The sequence below is a fragment of the Melopsittacus undulatus genome, chromosome 3 (genome assembly GCF_012275295.1).
Source record: "Melopsittacus undulatus isolate bMelUnd1 chromosome 3, bMelUnd1.mat.Z, whole genome shotgun sequence".
In the NCBI taxonomy this organism is placed as follows: domain Eukaryota; kingdom Metazoa; phylum Chordata; class Aves; order Psittaciformes; family Psittaculidae; genus Melopsittacus; species Melopsittacus undulatus.
The window spans coordinates 20,853,808-20,867,895 of record NC_047529.1 but is presented as its reverse complement, the minus strand read 5'-3'; the positions used below and the strand labels follow the sequence as shown (position 1 = coordinate 20,867,895).

The following is a 14,088-nucleotide window of genomic DNA, read 5'->3' as shown; positions in this document are numbered from 1 at the left end:
TTTGTGCACATCCATAGAAGAATTTCAGGGAGGCTGAATCTGGGTCTGACCATACTGCACACACTCCCAGAATATTGTGTTCAGGTCTGACTGCACCTCAAGGAGGTTGATGAGATAGGGAGACATGGTAGAAGAGTAGTGATGGTGACTGTGGAGTGGAAAGATGTGCCTTTAGGCCACTGGGATTTCTTGCAAACATTCATTACCCTAATTCAAGAGAAAGAAAGAATTGATTAGCTTTTCTAAGTGGGAAATTAAGAAAGGAAGTGTCTTCAGTCTGTTGAACAAAAATACGGCAAGATGTGTTGTCTAGAAATGAAAGCCAAGAAAATTCATAATAGAAACAAATAGATCTTGACAGCAGGAATAATTAATCACTAAAACCTTTCACCAGCACCCAGAAGGCATCACTTAGAAATTCAGTAATCATGACAAGGTTTTTATTTTTCCTTCCTGAACATGGCAAGAAATTGAGTCCTGTGTCTTTATAATATGGAGGAGAATCAGACTAAGGTCAAAAAGGGACTGCTAGGATTATCTAGTCGGTAAATAACACAGTGAAGTGAATAGGGCTTCCCCTGCTATGGGCAACTTGTCAGTCCAAAACGAGTCAGAGAAAATGGAGGTGATATTTTTGGGATCATAGATGCCTTCTGTCAATCACACTGTACCCAAAGGGTAACTCTTCTAGGTAGAGATGTAGCTTTGAAAAACTTTCTGGGATACAGTATGCTGGTGGCCATGCCACACTATAGGGGTGTTATCACCTTGTCTGTGTTTCTAACTTTTGTACTACTTTATACCTTAATATTGCATAAGGATGTTACCTCCTCTTGCTATATGGCAGTGTTTGTTCAGATCATAGGAAAAATGAGCACTTTTACCCTTTTGAGCCCAGGCAGCTCTTTCCAAGCAAATGATACTGTCCTCTCCCTTCCCATTTTGCAGCATCAGACCCAAAGGGCAGCTTTTAGAATTTTCCCCTCACCCCTGCTGTCTCTGGTACATCATGAACCAAGTGCAGTTCCTGTTCTGTGCTCTGTCGCTTTGTGTTGTGCAAGACTTCACATAAGACGAGGGACACAGACCTTGTCTAAGAGCCAGGTACTTTGCCACTGCCTTGGTGGCTCTTCAGCAGCCTGTTCCTATCCTTCTGCTCTTCAGCTACCTAATAGCACTCCTCCCACACTGCAAAGGGCATGATGTGTCTGTCTTCACATCACCTGCAGCTGGTTATGTTACCTGACTTCCTGGTAGTCTGTGAGAGTCTTTACTGTAAGAGTAGGACTTTGTATTAAAAACCATCTGCAAATGGCAAACCAACAGGTTTTGTTCTGTTTCTGCTTTTTCTATTGACTTTTTTTTTGACAAAAATCTGGAAAAGACCTTGAACTGCAGAAAGTTGGTTCATGATTTCAAAGAAGTTGAGGTCTTTTCAGTCTCAAATGCTTCAGTGCTTTGAGTGCTAGTCTTTCCAGCTGCTTCAGTGAAGCAATAGATTTGAGAAGATGTATTAGGCAAGCTGTCCTAAAACTTTCCAGCCTTTTAATCCTAATGCCTTCAAACCAGTTAAGAAGGTATCTTTGCTAGTCTTTGCTTCAATAAAGAAATAAAAGGTCTTTCAACACATGTACTTGCCTATTGCCTTCATCGCATCTCCAGCAAAGCCAGTGGACTTCAATGACTTGTGAAGAAGCTGACTCCACTTTAAGGAAATCTACCCCTTTTATTAGACTGTATGTATTTGTCTTCAAAGAATCCTCACTATTCAGGTGAACGGTTTTGAACTGAACATTGCAGATCCATTAGAACTCTGCATTCATTTGAATAAGCAGTCTTTTCAGCAGTCTTTTTTGCATGAGAATATTTTGCCTATCTCTTCTGAACATCACACATCTTAGTAGCTTTCCTTAAACTTTTACAGGAAAATAAAAATTAAACAAACCTAGAATGAGTAAGAAATTCCTGTTTGCATCATCAGTCATCTGGGTGTGAGTCTTGCTATAGAACACCACAGAAATAAATGTCTGGAGAATGCAATTCAATGTTTAACATGGTTTAGGAGTAGAACAGTGGATACATTATTTGAGGATGGACCCCTAAAGTGCCTGTCTATTTTCTTATGGAGTTTTGTCTGGTTGAGCAGGTGTGTATGCTTTAACTTCATTTAGAACATCAACTAAAGGCCATCATCTGAAGAAAAAAATTAAACTCTATGAGCTACTAGTGCTGGCTGTCTGATCTTCTAGGTCTATAAATTCGTTACTCACCTTTCTATATCTTGCGTCGTTTAAAAAGTATTTTTGGGGAAAAAATGGTTGTAAATTATCTTGGCAAACTTTCTCATAATTGCTGTTTGCATTGGAGCTTGCAAAAATAGCTTTGTTTATGATCTGATACTTTTAATGGCATATTTCACTGTTTCCATTTAAACTTTGAAATGACATCTTTGTTTTTCCCTTTTAAAGAGCAGCATAATCCAGATGTCTGTCAAAAGAGTTGTTGATGTAACATTTTATGAATAATCCTTCTGTTTGAGTTTTTTATTTTGTCAGAAGTGTTTGCCAAGCTCTCATAAAGCTCATGATGAATATTATTGATGTATACTTCCTTTTAAAGAAGTGATTATCCATGCGGGATACAAACTGCACAGACAGTTCAAAACCACATTTTTTTTCTCAAAAGTTATATGATGTTGTAGGAGGAGTTAATTTGTTGATGTGATGGAACAGGAGGCTCCTGAGCTAAAATGATTCTCCCTTTTCCTTTGTCCAGCTTAACTCTTTGAAGAACAGCCCAGCATTCAAGTTTGGGGGACTTCTGAGAAAGTGTGCCACAGAATATTCTCAGGGTTATTCTCAGTCTGCTTAAGTCTTTGATGAAGAGTGTTAGTAGTTCCCTCTCTGCCTTCAGAGAGATGAGTGTGATTGTGAGAAACGTTGAGTAAAACATACTGAGTAGTCTTAGGAGTACAGCAGTCGCCATTTCAAACCTGGAGCTGTTGCTGCATCCAGTGTTGCTGTCATTTGTGGCTGTTAAAAGATTTATATAAGCAACTTGCCCTTTAGGCATGTGCACACATCCTCTTCTCTGGTCATTTTTCTCAGGTGATTCCTTAATCCTGGTGGCTGCAGCATAAATACTTATGGAGCATGATGAGGACTGGCAGCATTGCTGGGCTTTTTCCAAGCATATCAGAATCCTTTTGGCTTGTAAATGCTCTGGGGTCTGTAGACCTTGCAGTGTTCTAGCCTGCAAATTAGTAGCTGGCTGGTTGTCAGTAGGGGAAAAGAGAGATCTGTAAATTCTGTAATAAATAATAGATTAGGGTTAACATACACAATAGCATTCTGCATGTATCATGGTAGAGCAGTCATTCCTTCCCATAAAGTCAAGTGGAACTGTGAAAATGGATGCATCCCTCCTGTTCCAGCTCTGTGTTTTATTTTTTCTATCCCAGCCTGCAATTCTTGGCTGCAGCTTCGCCCAACTTCAGAGCCTACATAGCTTCTCATGGGATCTGTAATTACTCCCTTCTTAGACCACTTGCTCAGTTTCTGGCAAAGTTAGGACAACAGGTCACACCGGTCATTATAGAGATTTTCCTTGTGGAGCTGGAATAGTCGCAATCCAAATGCACTAAAGATAACTGGGACTGCACAACACTAGTCCCTAACCTGCATGGCACTGAGAGCTTTGGGTGCGTTGGTCTGTACTTAAATCCATGTCTGTACAGCTTCCCCATTGTGCTAAGCTCAACTGTTTGCAGAGTGACTCATTTTGATTTGCTAGACACACTGCCTGTAAGCACCCCTCTTTTACTGCGTATGAAATAACTACTTGGTCTGCCTAGTGAGTGTTTCTATCTTATATTGCAGTTGATTCCCTCCTTCACTTCCCCATTCTGATTTGCTTTCCTTTGCCTTGTTGATTTACAGAGAGAATGCTCCAGCTGTGCCTCTGAGCATTTAATTTGCTTTCTCCAGCCCCTGCCCCAAGCTGCAGTACCTGACATGGGGAGGAGGTTACATTTGCAGTGCAGAGCTGCTTATAAAGGGCATTTTTAAAACACTTTGTGTTTCACAGTTGATTTTTGGCTCGTCTGCACAGGCAGGCGTTCATAGAATATTTTTTTGTGTTAAACTTTTCCTGATTAATTGAACTACAATAACTCTCTCATGTCCTTGACTTCATCTTCTTCCTTTCCTAATCCTTTCTTTTTTTCAACTACAAGTGAGACAGCGTGGGCAGGTGCCACATGGTGTGTTGCATCCTCTCTGAGGTCCATGTTGTGTGCCTCTACTGCAGGCTGTTGGGCAACCTGTACTTCAGAGGAGCTCTGAAGCAGTCCCTCGTTGTTGCCAAATGTTGCTGCCTGCTCCTCACCTTACTTTAGATCAGAAGGATGCTGTTTAAATCTGCATATGCTCCTCTCACCCTACGCAGCTCTTGGTGGATGAGCTGATCTTACATTGTCCTTGGATACTTCATTTGTAACAGAGAAACTCTGAAGCAATGTCCTGCTGCATAAGAAAATTGTGGTTCTGACTTGACATCATATGAAATCATACTCTGCCTCATCCTTTCTTGCCTTTTGGTAACCTCTTTTTGAATTTACTAGTTAAAGCTACTGAGCTTTCTGTTAGTTGCTTTTGCTGTTAATGTATCTAACTGTTTGCAGGTTAATTCTACTTTCTACAACCCAGAACTGTTAAAGTTTGGGCGATTCTGATTGAGCTAGTTGCTTTCTCCAAAACATCCAGACCTGATTCTCACTGATCAGGTCTTTTGAGCCTAAGACACTTCTGACTGTTCCAGCCTTTCATAAAGATGCCTATGTTGATGAGGTAGGTGAGCTGACACCGACTATATTATGTTTTGTCTGGCCTCCTGCTAGTTTGACCCTGGAAGAATGAGATTCATTAAACTTGCTACTATAATGATGCAATATCTAAACCAGATGCTTGGTTTCCATCGGGTTGCTTCAAGTAATTTAATTGAGAAGCTCAGGTACAGTATAGGATATATGATCTCTCTGTATTGAAGTGGTTAGACTCCCAAAGGAGATATGAGGGTGCTGCTATAGGCTTCTGTAAGATACCTTCAACTTCGTAAGTATCGATACCAGGAACTGAGGCTTTACCTTTGCGAATAGTACACTATGATGAGAAATGGCCACTCTTGGTTTTGGTGTTTAAACCTCCTTGCTGTGCTTCTGCCTCTTCCAGTTGCAGTATCTCATTCCAGTGGTTCAGAACTTCCTGGCCGATGTTGCTCTCCTCACTCCCCCTCAATAGCAACTACAGTAGAATTTTGGTAAGATTAAAATCCTTCCTGGTAAACAGTCAAGAGTTTCTAAAGTGGGGGAAGAAAACCCCATCCAAATGCTAGTAAATAATGTAAGTTGCAGTATGTTAAACAGTAAAGGCCATTAATCCTGTCTTTGTGTTGCCACAAGAAATAATTTTTACTCTTCTTTGGGCCTGCATGTCCAGGAGCATGCAGACAGATTTTGAACTTAAGCCTGTCTTTATGCATCATTTTCATGGTGAGGGATTATTGCTTTTCTTGCTCCTTTTTCTTCCTGATCCTTCTTTCTTCAGATGTCCTGTATCCAGCTGTGAGGGCTGTTTTGCCTTTCCCCGTGGCACTGCCATCTAGAGTCTGCAGTATGCTTTTTAAGTATTCTTCATGTCTTCCGTTATTGAGGTGGGAAAGAAAAAGGTTTCCTTCTTGTAAAACTGTCACAGGCTTCTTCCCTATCAGAAACCAATTGCATTTTTTCTTACTGTCAAAGGCTCTTTCTCTGTTCTGTGAAGTCTTGGAACAAGAGTCCTGAGATGGCTTTGAAAAGTGGATGTTTCCCTAAGGAGATCTTCCAGAGCGTCTCTGGCCTAGTGTTGCCCTTGGAGATGATGGGGTAACTGTGACATGATGAGTCACTATGCAAAGGAAGAATTACTCCCTTGAGATTTTTTTCTTTCCTTTCCATAAACTGCTTCATGAAAGCTGTGCTCTTTCCACAAACAAAAAGCAAAACAAAAAAAGAGATTCTATTTTTGTTTGAGCTTTTTCAGGCAGTCCATGCTAAATTCTTTAGTCATGTTGTAAAAGCCAGAAATACTCAGTTGAAATGTCTACAAAGCATTCAAGAAATGTTAAATAGATAAATAAGTAGACCAGCTATTTGAACAGCCTTAACTCCAAAATGAGTCTAACCCTGTAAACAAAGCAGGCTGAGGAGAAGAAAGGAACTCTGTATGACAGAGAAGATGAGAATCATAGAATCATGGTGGAGGATAATGTGGATAAGAAGTTTGCATACCTGTACCTTCCTCAGACCTTTCACGTGCTGCTCCTTTGTATTACCTTGTTTAGGTTTTAAAAAACTAACCTTCAGCTGGCTAGTGGCTACAACAGGCTCTGTTTTTATTTCATGAAGGACTAAAAATTGTAGGTGTTTTGTCTGGTTAGTAGGATCGCTGAATGTTTTGGGTTGGAAGGGACCTTAAAGATCATAAAGTTCCAACCCTCCTGCTACGGTCAGGGGCAGGTTCCACAAGACCAGGTTGCGCAAAGCCCTGTCCAACCTGGCCTTTAACACTGCCAGGGATGGAGCAGCCACAGCTTCTTCAAATGCCCTGTCAGTCCCTTTAAGTATTGGAATGCTGCTCTATGGTGTCCCCAGAGCCTTCTCTTCTCTAGCCTGAACAAGCCCATCTCTCTCAGCTTGTCTCTGTAACAGAAGTGCTGCAGCCCTCTGAGTATCTTCATAGCCTCCTGTGAACTCACTCCAGCAGGTCAACGTCCTTCTTATGTTGGGGCCACCAGAACTTTCCTAATTGGTCCCTGGCTGCTCAGGCAATTTCTCTATATTCCTCCCAGGCTACCTGTCCTTGCTGCCTTGTTCGTTTTATGAGATTAATTTTGGGATGCCAGTTGGCCCTAATCCCATCCCTTTAAACCTTTTTTATAATGGTCTGATTTTTTTTTTCCTTCTGTGTGATGGTACATCTTGACTTTCAGCCAGCTCTTATTGCAGATCATTCATTACAGATCATTCATTACATCCATTTGGTCAGCTAGTCAAGCTTAAGTTGCAGTGTACTTCATTTGCATAAATGCAGTAAGACTCTACCAGTTTTCTTAAACTCTTTTAAAGGAACAAAGCATGACCAAATGGAGCTCATTGCTCGACTGATCCATCATGTGATCTTGGATAAGTCATTTAGTTCTTCCATGTGCTTCTGTTTCCTGTTCCGTTACCATCACCTCTTTGGACTGTAAGGTCTTTTCACAAGGTAAATTATTTGGTTGATCTATTTAAACACAGCAAATGTCATACAAATATTCTGTAATAACTATGCTAGCAGCATAGGAAGATAGCTTCCAAGGAGATGTTTTGCATGGTAACCCTTCTATAGTTTACAGGTAGGTTTAGTAAGTGTTTCTCTACCACCTCACAATTATTATAGTTAGATAAAACATCAGTTATATATAGAATGAAAAAGGTTTATGTTGAAGTAATGGGAGGGAAGCCCTGATTACATTGTTCAAGGCAAATGCCCTTGTAAACTTCAAATTAGTTTGTATAACTGAATTACTTGTATGGAGCTCTCTTGTTGTTCTAAGAATCTTCTTAGTAGAAACTGAAACTCTGGTACTAAAACGTAAAATCAATGTGTACTGTTACATCCACTTAAAAAAAATTGTATTGATTTGCAGATAATGGCAGCAGTTCGTTCTTGCAGGATTACATGCCACTTCCTGTCGTAAAGATTACTTCAGTATATATTACATCTGAGATGGAGAACATAGGTATAAAACTGCTTTGCTTTAATGAATAGTCATTTTACTCTGGGCATTAAAATGAGATATATTTCTTTAAATTTATCTCTAGGGATTGTTTTGATTTCACGGGCAAACCCTGTGTTACCAGAGACTCTAGAACACTATTAAACTTTCAAATAATCTTAGATTGACTTGTTTTTGCAAGTGCTTGAACTCATCTTCTCTTTGATAGCAACTAATTAAGCAAAAGATTGTGCTCCTTCTGGTCTCCTCCACATCCTTGATTAGAGGGTTAACACCATGTTATCTTGGGTATTAGAAATTCTTTGCTAAACCCTAAGTATCTACTACTAGCATCTAACTCTCTGTGCTTTGTAACAAATTTGTCACCTTCAGGGGATTAAATTCTTCATGCTGATCATGGTGGTCTCCCATTGTGCAGCTGTTTTTTATTTTCTGTGTTTTTTCTTTTTCTTGTGCTGTAGCTAGTGTGAAACCTATTCATATTAAGCATAGGAGACTTCCTGTATTAATATTACTCTTTTCAACTCTTTCTAGATAACCTGGCTTCCCAGAAACCTACTGTTAAATGCAAGGGTTTGCTGTCCTGTTCACTGACTGTTACACCTGAGGCTGATTTTGATAGAGATTCGGGATATCGCAGGGTAAGTGTGCAGATACTTGTTCTTGTTGTAGGTTGGTTTTTCTTTCGTGGTCTCTTATTTGCTTACACGAATGCAGTTTGGACTGTGCTTTTCCTTCCAGTGACGGCATCAAGTCCCTTTTGGAGAATGTGCAACTGAGCATCTGTGTAACAATAGAAGAATAATGTGGTAGGATGAATACTAATACTGTAAACCTGGTTAAGAGTATTTGAATTCGGTGGTAGCTCCAAGAGGGAGCAGTCTTCTGTGTGTACAGATTTGTAGGCCTGTATCTTACAAAACTGTAAAAAGCTCTAAGGCACTCATTTGCGTGTAGTGAACATTTTGAGTTCTAAGCTGACAAATGTGCCTGTGTTTTTATATTATAAATTAAACATTTTTCCTAATGTACATAGTTATAAATATCTGTGAAGTTTGCAAGATCAATTTTAAATATTTGGAAAAGGGAGATTAAAGGTTACTTAGTTTCTTGGAGACAAGAGTAGGGGAAAGAAAGAACTGATTCCCTGTCTTATCCAATTCTACTTCGCACATCAGAGCAGAAACTGAAATACTTGATTTCCTTACGGAATGACTGTTGTGGAATTTTGCACTTCCCCGCTACTAGAGGAAAGTGTGATTTAGTGTTTCTTTTCTTTTGTCTCTTCCTCAGTCTTTGATTCTTTTCTTCCACTGTCTCTTTCAACCTGCTATTTTTCTTTCCTCACCCCTTTCCTAGCTTCTTTCTCCAGTCCTGTCTTTTTTTCATGGAGCTAATCCTGACCCTCACTGCTATATATCTTTCTTATCCTCTTGACCTCCTTTGACCAGCCTTCTGGCTTTTCCCAACCAGATATGTAGATTTGTGGAATAATTCAGTCTGGAAGGCACCTGTGGAGATGATCTAGTCCAGCCTCCTGCTTAGATAAAGGTTACCTACACCAGGTTGCATGGGTACCTATCCAGTTGGGTTTTGGATATCTCCAAGGATGCAGACTCCAAAACTTCACTGGGCTCCTGTTGCCATGTTTTGCCACCTTATGAAGGATATTTTCCTTGTTTATAATCTGAATTTCCATTGTTGTAGCTTCTTTCATCTTGTCGTATCTCTGTACCCTTCCAGGAATAGGCTCAACCTGTCTTTGCACCTTTCCTTTGGGGAACTGGAAAACGTAGTGAGGTCTGTAGGTGCTTGTCCTGTGCTCCAGCCACCAGTACCTTCCCCTGGACTTGCTCTAGTATGTCAAAGCTTTCTTGTTCTGGAGGGCTCACAAATCCTGCATGGGGGGCAGGGTCATCCTCTGGACCTGCTGGCTGTGCTCCTGCTAATGTAGCCCAGGATGGAAGCACTTTGCCTTTGTTACAAGGGCATATTGCTGGGTCAGGTTCTACTTGTCTACCAAGACCACGAAGTCCTATATTTTTTTTTCCTATTTTTAGTGTTTAATCTTTCTCACACACTGTTGTGCAATCCATCCTTCCAGTGTTTGCTGTTCCTCCACAGGTTTCCTTATTGAGCACTTCAGTATCCCCAGTGCATCTTGAACGTGATGTTTCTGAAAGCCTCTTCCCATTAATGCGTTTGAAGAACTACATTTTGCAAACAGTGAAAGCCCATTTCCAAGTCTTTCACTCTTGGAAATGGGCTTATTTCCCTGAGTAACTAGCTTAAAGCTTTCAGTGTAGCTTTGATAATATAAAAATCTTTTTCAATTCCTATTATTAGTACGTTCACGGTAAAACAGGAAATTGTGTATATGCTTAAGGTGTGTCCACGTGTGTATAGGAGAGTATATTTAATCCTCTTCTGTGCTGCAAGTACACAGTCATAAATAGCGTATATAATAATATATATACAAAACTGTTGCTGGAAATTGAGTCTGAATTATGAATAAGGCTTTTATTTTATGTGCTGCCTTTATGTTTGTCCCTGTGTGTGTGTGTAATGCTGCAAATTGCAGATACCAACAACTGTAATTGTAGTTAAATCAAATGTTCTCCAAATTCTATTTTTTTTGTAGCTGTCACAGTGAATAATGTATCTGGTTTTTCCTGTATTTTAATAAGAGTCTGTATGTTGGGAGATATGCCAGAGAATGGACACTCAGGAATAGTCTCAGCCTTAGCTTGACACACTGATCAGATGGTCCTTGGGGAAAGGAGACGTGCTCCTGAAAGCTTTGCTCACTGGTTCCCTTGTAAGTGGCCTTAGGGGAAGGACCGAGAGGGCATCAGTAGTTCAGTACTCAGATCATACTTAATAGTTTAGCCAGGGTGGCTGGAGCTCATGTGCCAGTTACTCAGTTTATATCTACCAAGAAGGGGAGCAAAAGAAAGCCATGAAGGGGGCAAGTGGAGCAGAGGGGATTAAATGCACTGAGTCAGGGGGAAAATAGTTGAGCAGAAAGTAAGAAAAGTGGAAAGGAAGAAAAAACATACAGGAGTGAGGATGAAGACTTTAACTTGCAACAGAGTGTTTCATTTTTAATGAAGAGAAATGTTGTCCAACTCATGAAGAAATAGTTAAAATAGAGCAACTCACAGAGTGGTGAGTGACAGTTTAATTCACTTTCTGTGGTGGGGAATGTCTAGCAGATCTGGCTTGTGATAAGTTGCAGCATCACCTAGTCACATCAACATGAAATGCTGAGGATAGTTTTAGGCTGAATATCAAATTATTCAAAGTTATTCTGTTAGGTTATGGTATGCCTGTGGGTGTTTCTGCCACCATAGCTGTGATCTGGTTGTAACAAAAAGGAAAAAAAAAAGAAATTAATTTGGAAATGAGAAGCCAGTTGTGTCTGCTGAAGCCTTGTGATAAGTGTGAGAAGTTGTTTGAAAGGGGCTTGAATTCCTGGATGGGCTTTTGTCTCCTTCTGGGAATGGGCTGCATGTAGGAGTTGTACACTTGTCTGTCTTACCCATTTCTGGATACTCCTAGTTCAGCTGTTCCCCTTAAAAGGTCTTTCAACTAGCTTAGTTTTTCTGCAGGATATAAATGTATTTCTGCATGTTGACTGTAGCCCTTTATATCCTGACAATCACGTGCAGTTGCAATTTTTGTATTCCAACTGAGGGAGTACTTAACCCCATTTTTTTCTGGTTCAAACTGAATTAGTTTTCACCATATGCAACACCTCTTATGGAAGAGGAGGGGGGGGGGATTTTAAATGAAAAAGTTGAGAGCTGCTTCTGTGATGCAGTTATTTTAATAACCGTGGGTCTCTCTGCACAGCACTGATTGCTTTTTTGGAGTATTTCGTAGGAGGAGAGAGGGTCAGGAAGGTGTATAAATTCGAAGCGAGACCTCAAATGACCATATGCATTTAGGATCTTGTACTCCTAATTAATGTGTTTTGCTTTTAATTTTTGTAGTTTATAGGTGTGTGAAAGCCAAAATTTGGGTTTCTTCCATTTCATCCTTTACAGGAGAAGGAGCAAGCCAAACAAAGTAGAAACAGTCACAGATGTCTGAGGTCACACTTTTTGTATGAATTTGCAATAATAAGCTTTGGGATGTAGCAGAGAAACCAGTGAATGACTTCATATGTCTTTGGTATAATGTTCATAGTATAATTCAGTTTGAGAGAGACCTTGGGAGGTTATCTTGTCCAGCCTCCTGCTTGAGGCAGAGCAGGTTGTTCAGGGCTGTGTCTGTGGCCAGGTGATACCCTCCCTTGGAGAGGGCTCTGCAGCCTCTCTGGACAGCCACTCTGCTGGTTAAGCACCTGCTCTGAATTTTTCTTCCTTATGTTTTACCAGGGTTTCCCTTTGTACAGCTTGTGTCTGTTGCCTGCTTTACTACATGCGCAGAAAGACTCTGTCTCACTCTGTGCTCCAGACCTTTAACCATCTACTAAATCATGACAAACTGGAGACCTGTGTTTGTAAAGAGCTTGGATCAATGTTTGTCAAGCATCTACACATCAGGCAGTATTTTTTCCTGTGTGTTTAAGTCCATTTAACAGCATCTGGGTTGTTTGCTTTTTTTTGTAAACAGGGCTCTAATTTTGCTGTGCTGTTACGTAAGGGGGCAAGGGTGGAATGAGGAACAGGCAACATCTATACTAACATCTCCATAGGTGCCAACACAAAAATACCTATGTTCCTTTCTGCCTATACATATACTTGTTAGGTAGGCCTAGATTTACGTGCAGATCTTGGGATTAGATGTGGTTCCTGTTCCTATCTCTGCTACAACTACATTTGCAGTAGTTTTGCCTTAGCTTCCATGTCATTAAAATGGAGATTATATACTCTTATTCACAAGAGTGCTGCAAGTCCTATGGTAACTGTTAAATGCTTTTAGTCACTTGGGAGAAAACTGCTATAAAAAGGAAAAAAAAAGAAGTATGTTTATAGTATAAAATATGTGCTTGTAGTTATAGGGTTATGTTAACTCAGTATTCTTTGTAGGTTGCTTTTAAACCAAAGTAGTATGCTTTTCTAATGTGTTGTGTTACTGTACAAATTATATCCTTTTATCCAAATTATTTGTTGGAATTGAAGGAGACATACACAAGGGTTGCTAGGATGGCCTCATTTTTCACATTCAAGATTTGAAAGTAGAAACAAAGCTTAGAAACTTGAGATTCTTTTAAAATCAAGTCCTTTCATAGAAGCAGTTAAGTATTCTTTTTGTCAGCTATAATAATAATAATGAGGTTTTGGTGCTGGGATGAGCAATAATTGCAAATGGCAAAAAGTCATCAGACATTGTTACTCCGGTTGCAGATTTTATTAATTGTAAAAGAAATTATTCACCTAGAAAGGCTGTTCTATATGTGCTCATTTACATGAAGACTTGCTGCCTAATTTGTTTTGTTAAAAACTAACAAAAACCAAACCGCAGAAACCCCTGCCAAATCCCACTACAAACTTTGTCCTGTACTTCAAAACCTTGACTACTTTGTCCTTCAGATACAGTTTGCTTATAATGTCATCTGTGCTCCTGCTTATCCATGGAACAAATCTTATTTTGGGACAAATCCTATTTTTGCTTCTCCTCTCTTGAAAATTTATCTGCTGCTTTTTGGATTTATTCCATCAGCTGATTACTGTGCATCTCCCCTGCATGCATTTGCTCCACAATTAAAAAGGATGTTTATCTTTTATGAATGACTTCTTAGGTAGATGAGGTGTGTGGCCCTTTACATGTTTCAGATCTCCTGAGGTGTTGGGATTTGCAGATGTGAATTAATTTTTTATCCATTTTCCCCTATTTCTTTTATGTTGTTTTCAACATGAGTCTTCATTAAGTGAAGAAATTGAGCACATGCTTCACAATAGGAATACAATTAGTCAATGAGCTTGCCCTGTGAGCTTAAAACAGAGTACATACTTTAGTATCTCTTTAATTGGGGTGTTGGATGGTAAACTCTTCGGGGTATGGCTACAGCCTTTACATGTTCTGCTAGAGAATTCACAGAGAGAGCATTGCTACAGCATGAATATTCAATAACTGCCTGCCTGCCCCTTATTCCTTATGCTGAAATATTAATACAGCAGTGATTCTGCACCTAATCTTCCTGAGATAAGGTGCGTGTAAGTAATCCTACTGACAATATCCTGCATGGACCCAAGCGTTTTTGCAGGATCACACCTTTCTGGACCGTGCTGAACACCAATTACTCTCAGTAATGCAGCTGGATCT

At 39.9% G+C, this 14,088-nt stretch overlaps 1 protein-coding gene across 1 annotated transcript in view; it reads left to right on the top strand.

Annotated features, from left to right (window-relative positions):
- The window catches only part of KLHL29 (kelch like family member 29), a 399,407-nt gene that overhangs the window by 59,579 nt on the left and 325,740 nt on the right, over window positions 1–14,088 (top strand). Inside the window, exon 2 of the mRNA XM_034061213.1 lies at window positions 8,350–8,456. The gene's annotated coding sequence lies outside the window, so the exon portion shown is untranslated. The remainder of the gene's footprint in view (window positions 1–8,349; window positions 8,457–14,088) is intronic.